Raw genomic sequence first — 23,529 nt, 5'->3', positions numbered from 1 at the left:
AGGTCGACTCCACGGATGAGGGGGGGCCATCTTATCCCGGACGAGCCCCCAAATGTAAGGCCCCCAAAAAGGAAACCCCAACTCTGTCCCATGGATCGACGGCAACCCCAATCAACCGCAGGAGGCGTCACTTGATACAAACCGCAAGAGGTGTTTATTCCAGCGCGCTGGGACCCGACTCATGACTCACACAGGAGTCCAGGAGTCAAGTCTAAAAGCTGTTATTTTGAGAAGATAAGATTTATAAACCTCAAAATAAAAATAGAGAAGGAACTAATTTACTTATCAGGAATAAAATACAATAAAAATAATATTACTGCAGACAATATGGGCATTGAAAAAATAATAAGGGCATATTATAAACAACTTTACATTAAGAAAGCCAACAAAATTTAGGTGAATAGATAGATTTTATAAATAGCTTACTAATTAAAAAATCTGACTAGTCCTATATCAACTAAAGAAATTTAATCTGTAACTTAAAATCACCCTTCATTGGAAATTCTAGGCCACAATGGTTTCACTGGCAAATTCCATCAAACATTTAATGTAAAAATCAAATTCTAACCAAAACAGAAGAGAAAGAAAACAGAAAGACAGTATTACTCTGCTACCAAAACCAGACAGCTATGTCATGACGAAACTATAGACCAATGTCTTTCATGACTGTGAAGATCCTTGTATAATATTAGAAAATGAAATCCTGAATACTGTTCTCCTAAGATCAGGAACAATAAAACAGAGTCTGCTTTTATCACCTCTGTTTAACATTGGTTTGGAGGTCTTAGCCCTGCAATAAGGCTAGAAAAAAGAAAAAAAAAATACAGATTGATAAGTAAATATGTAAAATTGTACATATTTACAGATAACCTTGTTGTCTACATATAAGTTGAAAAACATTACTGGTCCTAATGAGCGAATTTATTAAAGCCATAGAATTCATTTAAAATAAAGTTAACAAAATATATGCACTAAAAGCCATAAAATATTGTTTAGGGAAAGTAAAGTAAACAAAAAATGACATGACAGATCATATTCATGAATCAGATTTAATATTGTTAAGATGCAAGCTATATATCCAAGGCAATGCTAATTAGACTATGTCTAAGGGTTTTTTGTTGCTTTTTTTGGGTAGGAATTGACAAGTTGAATGTAAAATGTATATGGCAACACAGAACTTAAGGTAGACAAAACAATTTTGAGCAAAGTTGAAGTTTTCTACTACATATTATATATATTTATATAAAGTTACAATAATTAAGACTTATTATATTGACATAAAGATAGATATATAAATTAGTGAACTGAAAAAAGTTAAGAAATAGAACCTTGGCAGTCGCAGAGCAAGCTGGTGGGTGAGCCAGGCCGCCTACATCGCAGAGGTAGGCAGCGGGCAGCTATCCCATCAGCCAACAGGCCAAGGACAGAGGTCATAACTGAGCGACCCCACCTGACCCCAGCACCTAGGCTGGTGCCATTACTGGTTGGTTGCAGTCGCGGAGCAAGCGGGCAGGCGAGCCAGGCCGCCTACATTGCAGAGGTAAGCAGCGGGCAGCTACCCAGCCCAGCCAGCAGGCCAAGGACAGACTTTATAACTGAACAACCCCGCGCGACCACCATGCTGAGGTTTGTTGCCATCAGGGAGTTAACCAGAGGCTTCTTTATAGGCTGGTGCAGGCATTTTGAATTACTCCTGAGGGCATGGTCATCATCATTGGAAAGGCAACTCCGTTCCTGAGACACCTACAGGAGGCTAGAGGACCTTTGACAAGACCCAGGACCCAAGAAGAGGAGGTATTGAGAGACTCGGAATCAAGTCAGAGCCACCAGGAAATATACCCCACCTGAAGGTCACCACCCCTAGAAGGCTAGCTTCCTAGTAGAGCACCGCATTAGCAAATTCCTCCAAGACTTCAGGCTACTAAAGGCTAAGAGGTGAGTTATTGGAAATCTATAGAGACAATATATTTAGTCAATAGAGGAAATCTGCAATATCCCAGAGTTTCACTATTAGAAGGGTAGATACCTGAAAAATATGAGAAAACAAGGGAAGAGAATGCCCCAAACAAACTTAGATGGTATAGTAATAAAATTCAATGACAGCATGGCAGAAGAAATGTCAGAAAGGGAGTTCAGAATGTACATAATCAAAATGATGAGGGAAGCAAATGGCGAGATGAAAGAGCAAATGCAGGCATTGAAGGATGAGATGAAGGGGCAAAAGCAGGCATTGAATGATCGCACCAATTGATAGTTAAAAGAGCAAATACGGGAAGCAAAAGATCATTTCAATAAAGAGTTAGAGATATTGAAAAAAAAACAAACAAATCCTTGAAATGAAGGAAACAATAAACCAAATTAAAAACTCCATAGAAAGCATAACCAATAGGATAGAACACCTGGAAGACAGACCCTCAGATATCAAAGACAAAATATTTAATATTGAAAACAAATTACCAAACAGAGAAGATGGTAAGAAATCATGAACAGAATCTATAAGAACAATGAGATATCATGAAAAGGCCAAATTTAAGAATTCTCAGGATTGAGGAGGGCTTAGAGAAACAAACTAAAGGAATGAACAATCTATTTAATGAAATAATATCAGAAAATTTCCCAAATCTGAAGTATGAAATGGAAAATCAAGTACAAGAGGCTTATAGGATTCCAAATATACAAAATTACAACAGACCCACGCCAAGGCACATTATAATGAAAATACCTAACATACAAAATAAAGACAGAATTTTAAAGGCTGCGAGAGAAAAGAATCAAATTACATTCAGGGGGAAACCAATAACAATATCAGCAGATTTTTCAATAGAGACCCTAAAAGCTAGAAGTGCCTGGAACAACATTTTTCAAGCTCTGAAAGAAAATGGATGCCTACCAAGAATCTTATGCCCACCAAAACTTACCTTCAGATTTGACGACAAAATAAAATCCTTCCATGATAAACAAAAGCTAAAAGAATTTACAAAAAGAAAGCCGGCACTACAGAACATTCTCAGCAAAATATTCCATGAGGAAGAGATGAAAAACAACCATGTAAATCAGCAAAGGGGAACAACCAAATAAAGGAGAAATCAAGTCCTGTCCAAAAAAAAAAAAAAAAAAAAAAAATGAACCAAGTGACAAATCATATCTCAATAATAACCCTGAATGTTAATGGCCTGAACTCATCAATCAAATGACATAGACTGGCAGATTGGATTAAAAAGAAAGATCCAACAATTTGCTGCCTGCAAGAGACTCATCTCATAGAAAGAGATATCCACAGACTAAAGGTGAAAGGATGGGGAAAAATATCATGCACATGGACACAGCAAAAAAGCCAGAGTATTCATCCTCATATCAGATAAGGAGGACTTCGGCCAAAGTTAGTCAGAAGGGATAAAGAAGGACATTTCATACTGCTTAAGGGAAGCATAAATCAGTAAGACATAACAATCATAAATATCTATGCCCCAAGCAGTGGCTCATCCATATATGTCAAACAAATCCTTCTCAATACCAGAAATCAAATAGACCACAACACAATAATACTCGGTTATTTTAACACACCTCTCTCACCCCTGGACAGATCCTCCAAACAAAAATTGAACAAAGAAACCTTAGATCTCAAAAACACAATCAATAATTAGACTTAACGGACATTTATAGAATATACCATCTAATAGAGAGCGAATACACTTTCTTAGCAGCACATGGATCCTTCACTAAAACAGACCATATATTATGCCACAAAGCTATTAGCAAATACAAGAAGATAGAGATAATACCTTGTATTCTATCAGATCATAATGGATTGAAATTAGAAATAAATTACAGTAAAAAACAGAAACTACTCCAACACGTGGACATTAAATAATACACTGTTGTATGATGAATGGATAACAGAAGATCTCAGGAAGGAAATTAAAAAATTCTTAGAGGTAAATGAGAACAAAGAAACAACATATCAAAATCTCTGGGACAGTATAAAAGCAATACTTAGAGGAAAATTTATTTCATTGAGTGCATTCAATAAAAGAAGAAAAAAATCAACAAATAAACGACCTAACACTACAGCTCAAAGCCCTAGAAAAAGAAGAACAGAGCAACACCAAAAGAGTAGAAGACAGGAAATAGTTAAAGTCAGAGCTGAAATCAACAAAATTGAAACAAAAGTAACAATCAAAAATTAACAAAATAAATAGTTGGTTCTTTGAAAAAATAAACAAAACTGATAAACCCTTAGCCATACTAACAAAGAGAAGGAGAGAGAAAACCCAAATTACTAAAATTCGGAACAAGGAAATATCACGACAGACACGAGTGAAATACAAAACATAATTAGAAGCTATTTTGAAAACATATACTCCAACAAAATAGAAAATCTTGAGGACATCAGCAGGTTTCTAGAGATGTATGAATTACCTAAACTGAACCAGGAGGACATACACAATTTAAATAGATCAATTTCAAATAATGAAACAGAAGTCATCAAAAGCCTACCAACAAAGAAAAGTTCGGGACCAGATGGGTTCTCAGCCGAGTTCTACAAAACCTTTAAAGAAGAGCTCATTCCAATGCTCCTCAAAGTATTCCATGAAATAGAAGAGGAAGGAAACCTCCCAAACTCACCCTGATACCTAAACCAGAAAGAGACACATCATGGAGAGAAAATTTCAGACTAATATCCTAATGAACAGTGATACAAAAATTCTCAACAAAATCTTAGCAAATCATATACAAAAATATATTAAAAAGATAGTGCACCACAATCAAGTGGGTTTTATCCCAGGGATGCCAGGTTGGTTCAACATCCGGAAATCAATAAATGTTATTCACCATAACAACAGACTTAAAGTCAAGAATCACATGAATATTTTGATAGATGCAGAAAAACCATTCGATAAAATACAGCATCCCTTTTGCTCAAAACACTAGAAGAAATAGGGATAGTGGGAACATTCCTTAACATTGTAAAGGCCATCTACGCTAAGCCCATGGCCAATATCATTCTAAATGGTGAAAAACTGAAAGCATTCACCCTAAAAACTGGAACAAGGCAGGGATGCTCTCTTTCACCACTTCTATTCAATATCGTTCTTGAGACTCTAGCCAGAGCAATTAGACAAACCAAAGAAATTAAAGGGATACGAATTGGAAAAGAGGAACTCAAACTATCCCTGTTCGCTGATGACATGATTATATATTTAGAGGAACCTGGAAATTCCACCAGAAATCTCTTAGAACTCATAAGTGAATTCAGTAAAGTAGCAGGTTACAAGATCAATGCTCATAAATCCAATGCATTTTTATACATAAGTGATGAATCTTCAGAAAGAGAAATTAGGAAAACTACCCCATTCACAATAGCCTCGAAAAAAATAAAATACTTGGGAATCAATCTCACAAAAGAGGTGAAAGACCTCTACAATGAGAACTACAGAACACTAAAGAAAGAAATTAAAGAAAACCTTAGAAGATGGAAAGATCTCCCATGTTCTTGCATAGGCAGAATTAATGTTGTCAAAATGGCCATACTACCTAAAGTGCTATACAGAGTCAATGCAATTCCAGTTAACATCCCAATGATGTACATCACAGAAATAGAGCAAGCAATCATGAAAATCATCTGGAAGAATAAGATACCCAGAATAGCTAAAGCAATCCTTAGCAGGAAGAGTGAAGCAGGGGGTATCACAATAGCAGATCTTCAGCTATACTACAAAGCAATAGTAACAAAAATGGCATGGTATTGGTACCAAAATAGACAGGTAGATCAATGGTACAGAATAGAGGACATGGACACAAACCCAAATAAATACAATTTTCTCATACTAGACAAAGGTTCCAAAAATATGCAATGGAGAAAGGATAGCCTTTTCAACAAATGGTGCTGGGAAAACTGAAAATCCATATGCCACAGAATGAAACTAAACCCCTATCTCTCACCCTGCACAAAACTCAACTCAAAATGGATCAAGGACCTTGAAATCAGATCAGAGACCCTGCATCTTATAGAAGAAAGAGTAGGTCCAATTCTTCAACTTCTTGGCTTAGGATCTGACTTCCTTAACAGGACTCCCATAGCGCAAGAAATAAAACAAGAATCCGTAACTGGGACAGATTCAAACTAAAAAGCTTTCTCTCAGCAAAGGAAACTGTCAGCAACGCAAAGAGAGTGCCTGCAGAAAATATTTGCTACTCATACTTCAGATAGAGCGCTAATTTCTAGAATCTATAAAGAACTCAAAAAACTCTACAGAAAGAATACAAATAACCCAATCAACAAATGGGTTAAGGATATGAACAGACACTTCACAGCAGAAGATCTGCAAACAATTAACAAACATGAAAAAATATTCAACATCTTTAGTAATTAGAGAAATGCAAATCAAAACTAAGGTTCCGTCTCACTCCAATTAGAATGGTGATTATCAAGAATACAAGCAACAATAGGTGTTGGAGAGGATGTGGAGGAAAAGGTACACTCATACATTGCTGGTGGGGCTGCAAATTCGTGCAGCCACTCTGGAAAGCAGTATGGAGATTCCTTAGAAAAGTTGGAATGGACCTACCATTTGACCCAGCTATCCCACTCCTCGGCCTATACCCAAAGGACTTAAAATCAGCATACTACAGAGATACAGCCACAACAATGTTCATAACTGCTCAATTCACAATAGCCAGATTGTGGAATCAACCTAGATGCCCCTCGATTGATGAATGGATAAAGAAACTGTTGTTTCTTTATATACCATGGAATATTTCTCAGCCATAAAGAATAATAAAATTATGGCATTTGCAGGCAATGGATGCAGTTAAAGAATATCATGCTAAGTGAGATAAGCCAATCTCAAAAAACCAAAGGACAAATGATCTTACTGATAAGCGAATGATGACACTTATAGGGGGTGGGAAGGGGGCAAGAATGGAGGAAGGAGGGACTCTATAGAGGGATAAGACGGGTGGGATGAATGGGGAGGGAGAAAAAATAACAGAATGAATCAAAAACTATTACCCTAGGTAAATGTATGATTACACAAATGGTATGCCTCTACTTCATGTACAGAGAAACAAGATGTATCCCATTTGTTTACAATAAAAATGAATTAAAAAAAAAAAGAAATAGAACCTCACAAGGTTTTCCAGTTGCTCTTTTAACAAAACAAGATAAGTCAATGGGGAGATGATAATCTTTCTAACAATTGGTGTTAGGATGCTTGGATAGCCATAAGGGAAGAAGGGAGTCTTAACTATTTCCCACCATACATAAAAATTAACTTGAAGTCAATCATAAACTTTGAATACAAAAATGAAAATTTTAAGATACTTAGTAGTATACATACATAAAAACATTCCCATCCTTTAGGTAGGGCAATTTGTTAGATAGGATAGAAATATAAAAACTGCAAAGGAAGGAAATGGAATTCTAACATTAAAACTTAATGATTAAAGAAAAATGCAAGACATAGATTGGAAGAAAATACATTCCCCCTGCTTCATTTTCCCATATTATATTTTGGTTTAAGCTTAAATTTTGGTTTGATCAATGTTCATTGTTCACTGTATAATGACTCTGTTAAACATTTCACACTTGAGCTATAATTACATTTCTTTTCTTTGAAAAGTATTGTTTTTCCTGGAGTTAATAACTATCTTTTTCCCCATTTTTCTCTTGATTGTTTTCTTGCTTACTTTACTTTCTTTGTATTTAATACTGTGTACAGAATGTTTCCTTAAAGGGAAAGAGAGAAACTTGTTCATTATTTTTTGTCTATGTGGTAAGAAACCCTGTTTAGAAGTCAGAAGTACTTGTTGATAGTCAACAGGAACTTGCATCTAGTTCCTGGGATCCTTGAAGAAAAAGGAAGGAGATGAAAAGTTAGTTGTCCTCAAATTGGGTCATGTTCTCAAAAATTAGTGGCAGCAGAAGGCCAAGCCCTGCCATTTAGTCCCCTAGAGTTTTTAGTCATTTTTTCATTCCTTCCATGCTAGAGTTTGTCTTTAACCATGTACCTAAATTCGATCTATGTATTTCTGTCCCTGGGGTTCGGCCAGAAATAATTAGTTCCTGGCATTGCCAAATTGGAATTCTTAATATATCCTCCCCAGGTGATATCAAAACCCAATATTTAGAGTAACCATAAATACAATTTATCTACATAATGGATTAGATAAGCTTTTCAGGAGGCAACTGTGATTATTTGCTATGTTTAATATTGTTCTTATAAGAAAATGTGTTTCTGTGTTCTCCCTAACCAGTTTGTAAGTTAACTTAAAATATCACAGAATATAATCTAGTTATTATTTTGTATGCATTCTAGTGTTGATTTCTCTGATTTCCTAATAAATTCAATAGATTATTCAGTTCCTAATCTGTGTTAAGGTGCTAGGAAGACACACAGTCTTATCTCTCAAGGAATTTGCAACCTATTAGAAAACCAGTGTCATAAATACTCGACTACAAAAAAAATAAAAAATAAAAAATAAATACTACAGTATATTTAGCGTTTCAAAAAAGGGATACTCTGGAAACACAAAGGGAGTAAACAGGAAAGGTGCCCCAAGGAATGAGCAAGTAAAGTGTAGCCAATCAAAAAGAGGGGAAGTGAAATGGAAAGGGCATGAGGCTAGTGGAATGTTTTGTGCTAACTCACAAAGATTACCCAGAAATTGCATATTTAGGGGACTACAAGTAGGTCAACATGACTGCAACATAGACTATTAGGGAGGAATTCTGACCGAATCTAGGCTGTAGATCACTGAGAGCCCACATCCTAAACGTCACAGTTCATAGTTTATAATTTATCCTAAGGGTTCTTAGCCCTCAGGTACAATGGAGTGGACTAACATGATCATATTTGTAGCTATGTGGAAAATGGATTGATGGGAAGGAACAAATATATAGAAAGAAAGAGAATTCATTTGAGGTTCATCACTGATAATCCAGGTTAACAGTGTCAGTGATCTAAATCAAGGTAGTCGCTCTGCCACATCTTGACTGTAAAGAAAAACTTCAAGCTATATTAAGATGGTGCAGTCAGTAAATATTAATGATTGACAGAGTGTAGAGGGAAGGGAAAAGATAGAAACTAGATTCTTGAAGGGTCACCTATGTTGATATTTGTGCCATTTACCGATATTGTGGGGGGAAAAATACAAGACACATTTTGTGCCCAGACCCCCATCAAGTATGATCTGCGCCAAACTTAGCAAGGCACATGCTGTTAGATAATAGAAGGGTTTTTTGTTCTCCACAGTATCAGTAGAAATACTTTTCATTGAATCATTTGAACAATTCTGTTGAGGAATTTAAAGAGAATTTAAAACCATCTAATGATGGTTTATCTAAGTTTTGAAAAAGTTGATAGGAGTAAAGAAAAATAACTTAAAATAGTGAGTTTGGGGTTGGGGCTGTAGCTCAGTGGTAGAGCACTTGCCTAATGTGCTAAGGTAGTGGGTTCAATCCTCAACACCACATAAAAATAAATAAAGGACAATCTACAACTAAAAAATATTTTTAAAAAATAATGAGTTTTTGATACTGCCATTTTAAGGGCATATATGTAATTGATTATTGCTTACAGTAAAATGGATTACTCATTATTTATGGTATTCAATTGAAAAAAGACTAAAACTCCATAATAAATGTATTAAATTAGTATGTAAAGTATAAAATTTTATTCTTGGTAGATATTCTGAGAAAGCAAATACTTTATCCTTTTATGTATTGACTATTTTAACACTGTTCACTAATTATGGTTAGAGAGCATTGGGACTAGAAAGGACCTCAGGGGGTCATTTCCTCTTCTTTGCTGCAGGCAAAGTTATGCCTAAAGACTTCCAGAAAAATGAATCTCCATTCATACTCATTTTCTAGATATCCAAATTAGAAAGTTTCTTTCTCTGCTATAACCTTTTTTCCTTATAATCTACAGTGTCTTCTTGGCAGACAGGAAGACATTGCCAAGTGCTTCAAATTAGATCATATAGACATGATAAATTTTCCTGTATACAGGGCTATATCATAAAATTATGGTATTGGCATGTCTTATCCATATGCCTTGCAAACATTTGTACTGTTCTACTTTTTGAAGCACTTGTTCTTAGGAAGATAAAAATATATTTTAAATATGTTTGTTATTATCTCCTTAGTGTTGTTGTTATATTATCAAGATCTCTTTTTTTACATACTGTTTTTGTTATCTTTTTTGCTGCTGTCACCAAAAGACCTGACAAGAGCAACATAGAGTTGGCTCACAGTTTCAGAGGTATCAGTTCACTGATGGTCAACTCCATTTCTCAGGGCACTAGATGAGACAGAAAACATCATGGCAAAAGTGCATGGCAGAGGAAAGCAGCTCAAGACATGGCACCAGGAAGCAGAGACAAAGAGAAATGATGAAATGTAAACCCTACAGGCATGTCTTTAGTGACCTGCTTGTTCCAGCTACACCCTAGCTGCCTACAGTATTCGCCTAGTTAATTCGTATTAAAGAATTAATCCACTGATTAGGTCAAGTTTCTTATAATTAAGCCACTGATTAGGTCAAAACTCTTATGCAATCATTTCACCCCTGAAAATTCTTATGTTGTCTCACACCTAAGTTTTTGAGGAACACCTGATATCTAAACTACAATAAATACTTCTTAATGAAAAGAAATAAAATAATGATAAGCAGGAAATATTAGCGATAAATAATAAAAAATGAACTTAATGTTAATAGTGCAGAATCAATTAGTGAAGAATTTCAGATAATTGAAAGAATTATACTTTTCCTTCTCTTTCTTTAAATTACTTTGAATATTTGTTTAGAATACAGTGGATGCAAATTAACCGATTCTTCAGATTTAGGCTCAGCATATTATACAAGTAGGAGAAAACAGACATAAGTGGTATGTTTGGTTTAGCCAATTTTCAGTTATTTGGGTGTACATTACAACTGCATCTCATTTTTTAAAGAAAATCATTTTGAGAGAAATGCCAGTTTTTATGAAAATGATTAAAACCAACCCATAATTTAAAATTTCCTGTCACTTTGGGGATGGTAGCATTCCTTAGTACCAAAAAAAAAAAAAAAAAAAAAAAAAATCTTTGCAGAAGGCAAATTGCTTTTAACATGTTCCCATTATGCACAAAGTGTGTTTCCTCTTTAATTGCCTCAGCAACTTAACACAGGTGGAATCCTATTTATAAAATGAAGTGGAGTATAATGAGGACACTACAATATTCCCTGCTGCATGGGCCCTGGGATGATGTAAGACTGAAGCACGCCTCTTCTTTTGCCCATTCTATGGTTTAGAAGTCTCCATGGCTCTGAACCAGGTCAACCTGCCTCCTGTTTGTTAGTGAGGAGATGGTCAGCAATAATCAGTAAAGTTCAAAAAGAAGAAAATAATACCATTTTAGAGGAGGAAAGGGATAGTATGTTAGTCATATGGCAAGTGAAATGGAGGAATGTTTTATTAAAGATGGGAAAATACCCACTTGAGAAGGAAGAGTAGTTTTGATATTTTAAGGTGGCAGGAATTGGGTAGGTTTGGAATCAAAGGTAGAGTGGGATTTGCCTTAGAGAAGCCAAGAGGTAAATACCTCTCTTATTACAAAAGAAAAGGAAATTAGAATGAGTAAAAAGGAGGAAAAGAAATATAATTCTTAGATAATGATTATATTTACTCTGGGCAGTAGGGGATTTGAGAACCAGGAGTCACAGGTTCTGATGTTGAAGCAAGTTGAGAAGGTTGAAATTGTTTTTGCAGTTTACTGGAGAAATATATTAATAATAAGAGCTAATATATTTATAATGTTTATTGTGTGCAAGCACTATTCCAAGAATATTTCATGCATGAATTTGTTAAATTCTCATCATAACCCTAAGAGGTGTAAGAACTTTTTATCTACCTTTCCAGGTATGGAAACTAAAGCACCGAATTTAAGTGACTTGTGCACTCTCTCAGACTTTAAGTGTTGAAGCCAGGATTTGAATCCAGACAATCTGACTCAAGAATCCATTAGCCAAAATTACTTAGCCATAATTTCTCTAGGATAGCTGAATAAATTTAGTATTTGTTAATGATCATGGATTTGGGTGGCACCTGTTTTCTTTCTTTTTTTGCTGTTGTTGTACTGGGGATTGAACCCAGGACCTTGTGCATGCAAGGCTGGCACTCTACCATCTGAGCTATATCCCCAGCCCCACCTATTTTCTTATTAGTGACTTTTCAGCATGTAAAGATACAAAATGATAGGCATGAAGAAGATACAAAATTAAAAGGCTGGGGCTGGGGTTGTATCTCAGTGGTAGAGTGTTGGCCTACCACATGTGAGGCACTGGGTTCAATCCTCAGCATCACATAAAAATAAATAAATAAAATAAAGGTATTGTATCCATCTACAACTGAAAATATTTTTTTAAAAAGTATATATGTCCTTTAAAAAAAAAGTCTATACATTCTATGTATCATGGTTTTTTTTTTGGTTTTTTTTTGTTTTTTTTTTTTTGAGTGCTGGGGATCAAACCCAGGGCCTTGTGCTTGCAAAGCAAGCACTCTTACCGACTGAGCTATCTCCTCAGCCCCTATGTATTATAATTTTGACAGCCAAATAAGTTTTATTCATGCTTATGGTTTAGTAGTAACAATTGATTACCTTACTAATATGACTAATTGATGAAGCTTATAAAGAAATCGAAATTTTAACTGAATTAAGTCCATGGACTATGTTGGCTTTGCTCCCATTTGTTTACAATAAAAATAAATTTTAAAAAAAATTTGAGTAATTTCAATGGAGTTATGTCATTCATGTTCTCAGTGTTCTATCCTTGCTAGATAGATAAGATCAATCCAATTCAGTGGAAGGATTGCTTTATTATAACCTGTTCCAAAATGTTTTATTAAAAAATTTGGTGTTCCAGGTTCTTTTATAAAATTGTGTTGGTTAAGATGTTAAATTGGAGTTATTTGCTTCTCAGGGTATGTGTCCCATCTGCTTCTCAGTGGGCTGATTGTAGAACTTAGTGTCAAAAGATTAAATGTATTAGGGATGTTAGTTTACTATTTACAGATATATTCATAAGGAACTAAAATGTGCTCTGGGATAAGAAAATGATAAATGTGATAGTTTACTGAACCATCTTTTGATCTAAAACTTGTTTTCTGTGAGAAAAATTTTACATGGGCTCTGTGAAAATGTCCAAAGTTCTTTTATTATTGCATGGAACCATTGTTCTTTCCCGAAGGCAGTGTTCTACCAGATTTGAAAACGTTGTTTTCAAGTTGCCAAAATAGTTCTAATTTAGGAACCATGACCAAAGGGGAGGACATGTGGAAGATAAATTTCTAACTTCCCTTTTGTGGTGGGCTGCAGAGGTCAAGCATGGGGAGGGTTATGTATAAGTAGTACCTATTCTTCTTTACTATGGCATTTCCTTTGATATTTGAAATATTTTAAAGGATAAAAGGCAAATCACTATCAATACATAAATTTAATATGAAGCAGTATAAGGTGCTGGATAAATGAGTAGAAATAAGAGAGACAGGATATCCATTGAAAGGATAAACAAAATGCACATATTTGTGCAATGCAGTATTATTTGGCATTAAAAAAGAAATTGAAGGACTGGGCTTCTGACTCAGTGGTAGAGTGCTTGCCTTGCATGTGTGAGGCCCTGGGTTTAATTCTCAGCACCACATATAACGAAATGAATAAAAAATAAAAGTCCATCAACAACCAAAAAAAAATTTTTAAATAAATAAATTAATTAAGGGGCTGAAGATAGAGCTCAGTTGATAGAGTGCTTGCCTTATGTGTACAGGATCCTGGGTTCAATTCCCAGCACCACAAAAATGAAAGAAGGAAGGGAGGGAGGGAGGGAGGGAGGGAGGGAGGGAGGAGGGAGGAAAGATGCATGCTACAACATGGATTGAAAACATAAAGCCAGTCACACAAAAACCACATTGGATGACTTTTTTTTTCCATACTGTATAAGGGATAATAATGTCTGTCTCTTTCTACTGTCCTTTCCATTCCCACCAACCCACTCTTCCCTCACTCCCCTCTGCATAATACAGAGTTCCTTCATTCTTCCCTACCCACCCCCCACTATGGATCAGTATCTGCTTATTGAACATTTGACCTTTGGTTTTCTGGGGATTGTCTTATTTCACTTATCATGATATTCTCCACCTCCATTCTTTTACCTGCAAATGCCATGATTTCATTCTTCTTAAGACTGAGTAATATTCCATTGTGTATATGCACCACATTTTCTTTCTCCATTCATCTGTTGAAGGGCATCTAGGTTTGTTCCATCATTTAGCTATTGTGAATTGAGCTGCTATAAACATTGATGTGATTGCCTCACTGTAGTTTGCTGATTTTTAAGTCTTTGGGGTATAAACTGAAGAGTGGGATAGCTGGGTCAAATGATGGTTCCATTCCAAGTTTTCTTAGAAATCTCCATACTGCTTTCCAAAGTGGTTACACCAATCTGCAATGCCACCAACAATGTATGAGTGTACCTTTTTCCCCCACATCCTCACCAACACTTACTATGGCTTGTATTCTTGATTATTGCCATTCTGACTGGCGTGAGGTGAAATCTTAGGGTAGTTTTGATTGCATTTCTCTAACTGCAAGAGATGATGAACTTTTTTTATATGTTTGTTGATCAATTGTATTTCTTCCATGAAGTGTCTGTTCAGTTCCTTAGCCCATTTATTGATTGGGTTATTTGTTTTTTGGTGTTAAGCATTTTGAGTTCTTTATATATCCTGGAGATTAGTGCTCTATCTGAGGTGTATGTGGTTAAGATTTTCTCCCATTCTGTAGGCTCTCCCTTCATTGTTTTCTTTGCTGAGAAACTTTTTAGTTTGAAACCATCCATTTATTGATTCTTGATTTTATTTCTTATGTTTTAGGAGTCTTCTTGAAGAAGTCAGGTCCTAGGCAACATGATAAAGACTTGGGCCTACTTTTTCTCCTATTGGGCGCAGGATCTTTGTTCTAGTGCCTACGTCTTTGATCCACTTTGAGTTGATTTTTGTGCAGGGTGGGAGAGAGGTTTAATTTCATTTTGTTACATAAAGATTTCCAGTTTTCCCAGCACCATTTGTTGAAGAGGCTATCTTTTCTCCAATGTATATTTTTGGCACCTTTGTCTAGTATGAGATCACTGTATTTACATGGGTTTGTCTCTGTGTCTTCTATTTTGTACCATTGGTCTACCTGCCTATTTTGGTGCCAATTCCATGCCATTTTTGTTACTGTGGTTCTGTAGTATATTTTAAGTTCTGGAATTGTGATGCCTCCTGCTTCAATTTTCTTATTAAGGATTGCTTTGATTATTCTGGGTCTCTTATTCTTCCAAATGAATTTCGTGATTGTGTTTTCTATTTCTATGAAGAATGTCATTGGGATTTTAATAGGATTGAATCTGTATAACACTTTTGGTAGTATGGCCATTTGGGCTATATTAATTCTGCCTATCCAAGAGCATGGGAAATCTTTCCATCTTCTACGGTCTTCTTCAGTTTTTTTCTTTAGTATTCTGTAATTTTCATTGTAGAGTTCTTTCACCTCTTTTGTTAAATTGAGTCCCAAGTATTCTTTTTTCTTGAGGGTGTTGTGAATGGGGTAGCCTCCCTAATTTCTATTTCAGTGGATTCATCACTTGTGACCAGAAATGCATTAGATTTATGAGTGTTGCTTTTATAACCTGCTACTTTGCTGAATTCATTTGAGTTCTAGAAGTCTTCTAGCGGAATTTTTTGAATCTTCTATATATAGAATCATGTTGTCAGCAAATAGTAATAGTTTGAGTTCTTCTTTTCCTATTCATATCCCTTTAATTTCTTTCATCTAATTGTTCTGACTAGAGTTTCAAGTACTATGTTGAATAGAAGTGGTGAAAGAGGGTATCCTTGTCTTGTTCCAGTTTTTAGGGGGAATACTTTCAGTTTTTCTCCATTTGGAATGATGTTGGCCATGGGTTTAGTATAGATAGTTTTTACAATGTTGAGGTATGTTCTTACTACCCCTGGTTTTTTCTAATGTTTTGAACTTGAGGTACTGTATTTTCTCAAATGCTTTTTTTGCATCTATTAAGATAATCATATGATTCTGCAATTTCATCCATTTGACTGCAAATGCCATATTTTATCATTTTTATAGCTGAGTAATATTCCATTGTATATATATACCACAGTTTCTTTATCCATTCATCAATTGAAGGACATCTAGGTTGGTTCCACAGTCTGGCTATTGTGAATTGAGCAGCTATGAACATTGATGTGGCTGTATCTCTGTACTATGCTGATTTTAAGTCCTTTGGGTACAGGCCAAGGAGTGGGATAGCTGGGTCAAATGGTGGTTCCATTCTAAGTTTTCTAAGGAATCTCCACACTGCTTTCCAGAGTGGCTGCACTAATTTGCAGCCCCACCAGCAATGTATGAGTGTACCTTTCTCCCCACATCCTCGCCAACACCTGTTGTTGCTTGTATTCTTGATAATCGCCATTCTACTTGGGGTGAGATGGAATCTTAGGGTGGTTTTGATTTGCATTTCTCTTATTACTAGAGATGTTGAACATTTTTCCATATGTTTGTTGATTGCTTGTAGATCTTCTTCTGTGAAGTGTCTATTCATTTCCTTAGCCCATTTGTCGATTGGATTATTTGCATTCTTGGTGTAGTTTTTTGAGTTCTTTATACATTCTGGAGATTAGTGCTCTATATGAAGTATGATTGACAAAGATTTTCTCCCACTCTGTAGGATTTTTCTTCGCATTGCTGATAGTTTCCTTTGCTGAGAGAAAGCTTTTTAGTTTGAATCTATCCCAGTTATTGATTCTTGCTTTTATTTCTTGTGCTATGGGAGTCCTGTTAAGGAAGTCTGGTCCTAAGACGACATGTTGAAGATCTGGACCTACTTTTTCTTCTATAATTTGCAGGGTCTCTGGTCTGATTTCGAGGTCCTTAATCCATTTTGAGTTTAGTTTCGTGCATGGTGAGAGATAGGGGTTTAGTTTCATTCTGTTGCATATGGATTTCCAATTCTCCCAGCACCATTTGTTGAAGAGGCTATCCTTTCTCCATTGCATATTTTTGGCACCTTTGTCTAGTATGAGAAAATTGTATTTATTTGGGTTTGCGTCTGTGTCCTCTATTCTGTACCATTGATCTACCTTTCTATTTTGGTACCAATACCATGCCGTTTTTGTTACTATTGCTTTGTAGTAGAGTTGAAGATCTGGTATTGCAATACCCCCTGTTTCACTCTTCCTGCTAAGGATTGCTTTAGCTATTCTGGGTTTCTTATTCTTCCAGATGAATTTCATAATTGCTTGCTCTATTTCTGTAAGGTACGTCATTGGGATTTTAATTGGAATCGCAGTGAATCTGTATAGGACTTTAGGTAGTATGGCCATTTTGACAATATTAACTCTTCCTATCTATGAACATGGGAGATCTCTCCATCTTCTAAGGTTTTGTTTAATTTCTTTCTTTAGTGTTCTGTAGCTCTCATTGTAGAGGTCTTTCACCTCTTTTGTGAGATTGATTCCCAAGTATTTTATTTTTTTCGAGGCTATTGTGAATGGGGTAGTTTTCCTAATTTCTCTTTCTGAAGATTCATCACTTATGTATAAAAATGCATTGGATTTATGAGCATTGATCTTGTAACCTGCTACTTTACTGAATTCACTTATGAGTTCTAAGAGATTTCTGGTGGAATTTCCAGGTTCCTCTAAATATATAATCATGTCATCAGCGAACAGGGATAGTTTGAGTTCCTCTTTTCCAATTCGTATCCCTTTAATTTCTTTGGTTTGTCTAATTGCTCTGGCTAGAGTCTCAAGAACGATGTTGAATAGAAGTGGTGAAAGAGGGCATCCCTGCCTTGTTCCAGTTTTTAGGGTGAATGCTTTCAGTTTTTCACCATTTAGAATGATATTGGCCATGGGCTTAGCGTAGATGGCCTTTACAATGTTAAGGAATGTTCCCACTATCCCTATTTTTTCTAGTGTTTTGAGCATGAAGGGGTGCTGTATTTTATCAAATGCTTTTTCTGCATCTATCGAAATAATCATGTGATTCTTGACTTTAAGTCTATTGATATGGCGAATTACATTTATTGATTTCCTTGCATCCCTGGGATGAGACCCACTTGATCATGGTGCACTATCTTTTTAATATGTTTTTGTATGCAATTTGATAAAATTTTGTTGAGAATTTTTGCGTCGATGTTCATTAAGGATATTGGTCTGAAATTTTCTTTCCTTGATGAGTCTCTGTCTGGTTTAGGTATCAGTGTGATATTGGCTCATAGAATGAGTTTGGGAGAGTTCCCTCCTCTTCTATTTTATGGAATACTTTAAGAAGTATTGGAATGAGCTCTTCTTTAAAGGTTTTGTAGAACTCGGCTGAGAACCCATCTGGTTCTGGACTTTTCTTTGTTGGTAGGCTTTTGATGACTTCTTCTATTTCAGTACTTGAAATCGGTCTGTTTAAATTGTGTATGTCCTCCTCGTTCAGTTTAGGCAATTCATATGTCTCTAGAAACCTGTCGATGTCTTTGAAATTTTCTATTTTGTTGGAGTATAGATTTTCAAAATAGCTTCTAATCATGTTTTGTATTTCAATCCTGTCTCTTGTGATATTTCCTTGTTCATTCCGAATTTTGGTGATTTGGGTTTTCTCTCGTCTTCTCTTTGTTAGTGTGGCTAAAGGTTTATCAATTTTGTTTATTTTTTCGAAGAACCAACTATTTATTTTGTCAATTTTTTGTATTGTTTCTTTTGTTTCAATTTCATTGATTTCAGCTCTGAGTTTAACTATTTCCTGTCTTCTACTACTTTTGGTGCTGGTCTGTTCTTCTTTTTCTAGGGCTTTGAGCTGTAGTGTTAGGTCGTTTATTTGTTGAGTTTTACTTCTTTTATTAAATGCGCTCCATGAAATAAATTTCCCTCTAAGTACTGCTTTCATAGTGTCCCAGAGATTTTGATATGATGTTTCTTTGTTCTCATTTACCTCTAAGAATTTTTTAATTTCCTTCCTAATATCTTCTGTTATCCATTCATCATATAATAGCATATTGTTTAATCTCCAGATGTTGGAATAGTTTCTGTGTTTTACTCTTTCATTTATTTCTAATTTCAATCCATTATGATCTGATAGAATACAAGGTAGTGTCTCTATCTTCTTGTATTTGCTAACATTAGCTTTGTGGCATAATATATGGTCTATTTTAGAGAAGGATCATGTGCTGCTGAGAAGAAAGTGTATTCGCTCTTGATTGGATGGTATATTCTATAAATGTCCGTTAAGTCTAAATTATTCATTGTGTTATTGAGATCTATGGTTTCTTTGTTCAATTTTTGTCTGGAAGATCTGTCCAGTGGTGAGAGAGGCGTGTTAAAATCATCTAGTATTATTGTGTTATGGTCTATTTGGTTTCTGAAATTGAGAAGGATTTGTTTGACATACATGGATGAGCCACTGTTTCGGGCATAGATGTTTATGATTGTTATATCTTCCTGATTTATGCTTCCCTTAAGCAGTATGAAATGACCTTCTTTATCTCTTGTGACTAACTTTGGCTTGAAGTCCACATTATCGGAAATGAGGATGGACACTCCAGCTTTTTTGCTGAGTCCATGTGCATGGTATGTTTTTCCCCATCCTTTCACCTTTAGTCTATGGGTATCTTTTTCTATGAGGTGAGTCTCTTGCAGGCAACATATTGTTGGATCTTTCTTTTTAATCCAATCTGCCAGTCTATGTCTTTTGATTGATGAATTCAGGCCATTAACATTCAGGGTCATTTGGTTCATTTTTTAAAAATTTATTTATTTATTTATTTATTTATTTATTTATTTATTTATTTATTTATTTATTTGACACGACTTGGTTCCTCCTTTTTTGACAATTCCTTTAGGATAATTCCTCCCTTTGCTGATTTGCTTCTTTGTTTTTCATCTCTTCCTCATGGAATATTTTGCTGAGAATGTTCTGTAGTGCTGGCTTTCTTTTTGTAAATTCTTTTAGCTTTTGTTTATCATGGAAGGATTTTATTTCATCATCAAATTTGAAGGTAAGTTTTGCTGGGTATAAGATTCTTGGTTGGCATCCATTTTCTTCCAGGGGTTGAAAAATGTTGTTCCAGGCCCTTCTAGCTTTTAGGGTCTGGATTGAAAAATCTGCTGATATCCGTATTGGTTTCCTCCTGAATATAATTTGCTTCTTTTCTCTCACAGCCTTTAAAATTCTGTCTTTATTTTGTATGTTAGGTATTTTCATTATAATGTGCCTTGGTGTGGGTTTGTTGTAATTTTGTGTATTTGGAATCCTATAAGCCTCTTGAACTTGATTTTCCATTTCTTCAGATTTGGGAAATTTTCTGATACTATTTCATTGAATAGATTGTTCATTCCTTTGGTCTGTTTCTCTAAGCCTTCCTCAGTCCCAATAATTCTTAAATTTGGCCTTTTCATGATATCCCATAGTTCTTGTAGATTCTGTTCATGATTTCTTACCATCCTCTCTGTTTGTTCAACTTTGTTTTCAAGGTTAAATGTTTTGTCTTCAATGTCTGAGGTTCTGTCTTCCAGGTGTTCTATCCTACTGGATATGCTTTCTATGGAGTTCTTAATTTGGTTTATTGTTTCCTTCATGTCAAGGATTTCTGTTTGTTTTTTTTTCAATATCTCTAACTCTTTATTGAAATGATCTTTTGCTTCCTGTATTTGCTCTTTTAACTGTCGATTGGTGCGATCATTCAATGCCTGCATTTGTTCTTTCATCTCATCATTCAGTGCGTGCATTTGCTCTTTCATCTCCTCGTTTGCTTCCATGATCATTTTAATTATGTACATTCTGAACTCCTTTTCTGTCATTTCTTCTGCCATGCTGTCATTGGGTTTTATTGATGTAACATCTAGATTTGTTTGCGGCATTTTCTTCCCTTGTTTTCTCATATTGTTCAGGTATCAGTGGACCGCTGAGATATTGCAGATTTCCTCTATTGACTTATAATGTCCCTGAAGATTTCTATATATCCCCTCTTAGCCTTCAGTAGGCTGAAGTCTTGGAGGAAGTTGATAATGCGGTACTCCACAAGGAAGCTGCCTCTCCAGGAGTGGTGGCCTTCAGGTGGGGTATATTCCCTGCTAGTGGGCAGAGGAGCCTCCACTTGTTGACCAATGGTCATCCAAAGGGGAACTAGGCTGCGGGCTGAGGCAAGGCCTGTTTGGGCTTGTGTCTCTGGTTTTACCGTCCTTGAGGGGAAACCTCACCCGGCAGGGAAGACTCACCCGGTGAGGAGGTCTCGCTGGTCAGTTCCCCTCCTAGAGGTTCCCCTCAATTTACCGCTTCTGCCTGGGCTAGGCTACCTTCCTCTGCAAAGTTCCCAGGGGCCCGGCCCTACTTCCTGGGCCTGGGAGCCTCACCCTTCGCAGATGAATCTCCTTAGGCTGCCTCTCCTCAGAGAATCTGCCCGCAGTCCTGGAACCTTCGCTCTGCTCCTAAGCGTCTCTCTTCCACCAAGAAGCCTCCTAGATTCTCGGACCCTGCTCTGCACCTAATCGCCTGGCTATGCGGCCTCTCCTCTGAGCAGCCACCTGGAGCCCTGGACAATCGCTCTGAGTCCCAGAGACCCCCCCGCACGCCTCTTCCTCCAGACAGCCACCCGGTGTTCCAGTGCGGTCACTAGGAGTCCAAGCAACTCACTGCGCGCCTCCTCCTCCCGCCAACCGCCTGTAGCCCTGGGCAATCACTCCGAGTGGAAGTGACCCGCCCCATTTCTCCTCCTCCTCCAGGTAGCCCCCCGGGTGTTCAGGAGCGGTCGCTCTGAGTGGCTCTGAATCCACGTGACCCGCTGCACACCGTGACCTGCTGCACACGTCCTCCGGGCAGCCGCCCAGAGCTCTGGTGTGGCCATTCGAGACCAAGCGACCCACCGCACTTTTCCAGGCAGCCCCCCTGTGTTCAGGAGCAGTCGCTTTGAGTCCAAACAACTCACCTATTGCCTCCTCCTCTGAGCAGCCGCCTGGAGCTCTTATGCAGTCACTGTGAGTCCAAGTGACCCGCCGAGCTCCTCCTCCTACTCCTCCGGGCAGGCCCTGGTGTTCAGAAGCGGTCTCTCTGAGTCCAAACAGCTCGCCGCGCAGCTCCTCTTCTGGCAACCGCCCTTCTAAAGCTTCTTGAATGACGAATTACGTCATATAATCAACTTCCTCAGGATGTTCAGAAGCAATAAATTCTTCAGGACTCAAACCAGGACCTGAATCCTGGTTTGCTCTTTCAAATCACTTCTTGGCCTTTACATGAAGCTGCCTAAATGACTCCTCTTCTGCATCATCCAGAGCAGTGATCTCATCAAAGTCAATCACAGGTTTATACATCTGAATGTTATATTCATCCCATGTCACAGTACCATCATTGTTTTTATCATATTCAACAAACTGTTGTTTTGCTTCTTGCATAGAGTAATGCTTAAAAGACATCTGAATCCACTGACTTGAGTTCACTTTTGGTGAGAAAGCCATGTGAGTCCGAGTCAATTTTCTTTATGATCAACTGCAGTCTTTTCTGCTGCTCTTCGTGGCCAAGTTTAACATACTCATCGACGTCTTCCTTTGAGGGGAAGCGATACACAGGAGGACCAAGATTTACTGGACGCACAGCAGTGCCTCGTGGTCCTAGTCGTTGCGGTGCCCTCCCTGCAGGTAGCACAGCTCCTCTGCCTTGCGGGCACCAACCACCTTGGCACATAGCATCAGCAGTACCAGCACCACAGGCTTTGGGTCCAGCCGCACCATGCCAGCCCGCCGAGGACACCCGAGAGACCAGAGGAGGAAGGCAGGCAGGCTTGATTAACGATTAACTTCTTTTAATGTTGTTCCTCTGTTTGCTGGTTTTCTTTCTATTTTTTTTTTTTTTTTTTTTTTTTGCATTTCCTCCTCATGGAATATTTTGCAAAGAATGTAGTGCTGGCTTTCTATTTGTAAATTTTTTTAACTTTTGTTTATCATGGAAGGTTTTTATTTCATCTTCATATCTGAAGCTTAATTTTTCTGGATATCAAATTCTTGGTTGGCATCCATTTTCTTTCAGAACTTGCTATATGTTATTCCAGGATCTCCTGGCATTGAGGGTTGAGAAATCAGCTGCGATCCTAATTGTTTTCCCCCATTTGTAATTTGATTTTTTTCTCTTGGAGCCTTTATAATTCTATCCTTATTCTATATGTTCGTCATTCTCATTATAATGTGCCTTGGTATGTGTCTACTGTAATTTTGTACATTTGGAATCCCTGTAAGCCTTTTGTACTTGATTTTCCATTTCATTCTTTATATTTGGGGAGTTTTCTGATATTATATCATTGAAAAGATTGTGCATTCCTTTGGTTTGTACCTCCATGCCTTTGTCTATTCCAATACATTTTAAATTTGGTCTTTTCATGTTATCCCGTGTTTCTTGAAAGTTCTGTTCATGGTTTCTTAACATTCTTCTCTGAGCAGTCGACTTTATTTTCAAGA

The 23,529-nt window shown here is 36.8% G+C and overlaps 1 protein-coding gene and 1 pseudogene across 4 annotated transcripts in view; one reads left to right on the top strand and one right to left on the bottom strand.

Annotated features, from left to right (window-relative positions):
- The window catches only part of ZRANB3 (zinc finger RANBP2-type containing 3), a 257,489-nt gene that overhangs the window by 163,373 nt on the left and 70,587 nt on the right, over nt 1-23,529 (top strand). The gene's annotated exons all lie outside the window — the stretch shown is intronic.
- On the bottom strand, nt 765-22,809 carry LOC306658069 (reticulocalbin-2-like; annotated as a pseudogene). The gene is made up of 2 exons: nt 22,145-22,809; nt 765-801 (listed from the first exon to the last, which is right to left on the bottom strand). The product of its transcript is annotated as a reticulocalbin-2-like (transcript).

This window comes from Sciurus vulgaris, assembly GCF_902686455.1.
Source record: "Sciurus vulgaris genome assembly, chromosome: 3".
Lineage (NCBI taxonomy): Eukaryota > Metazoa > Chordata > Mammalia > Rodentia > Sciuridae > Sciurus > Sciurus vulgaris.
Note: the sequence above shows the minus strand (reverse complement) of the source record. Positions and strands in the feature narration are given on the sequence as shown.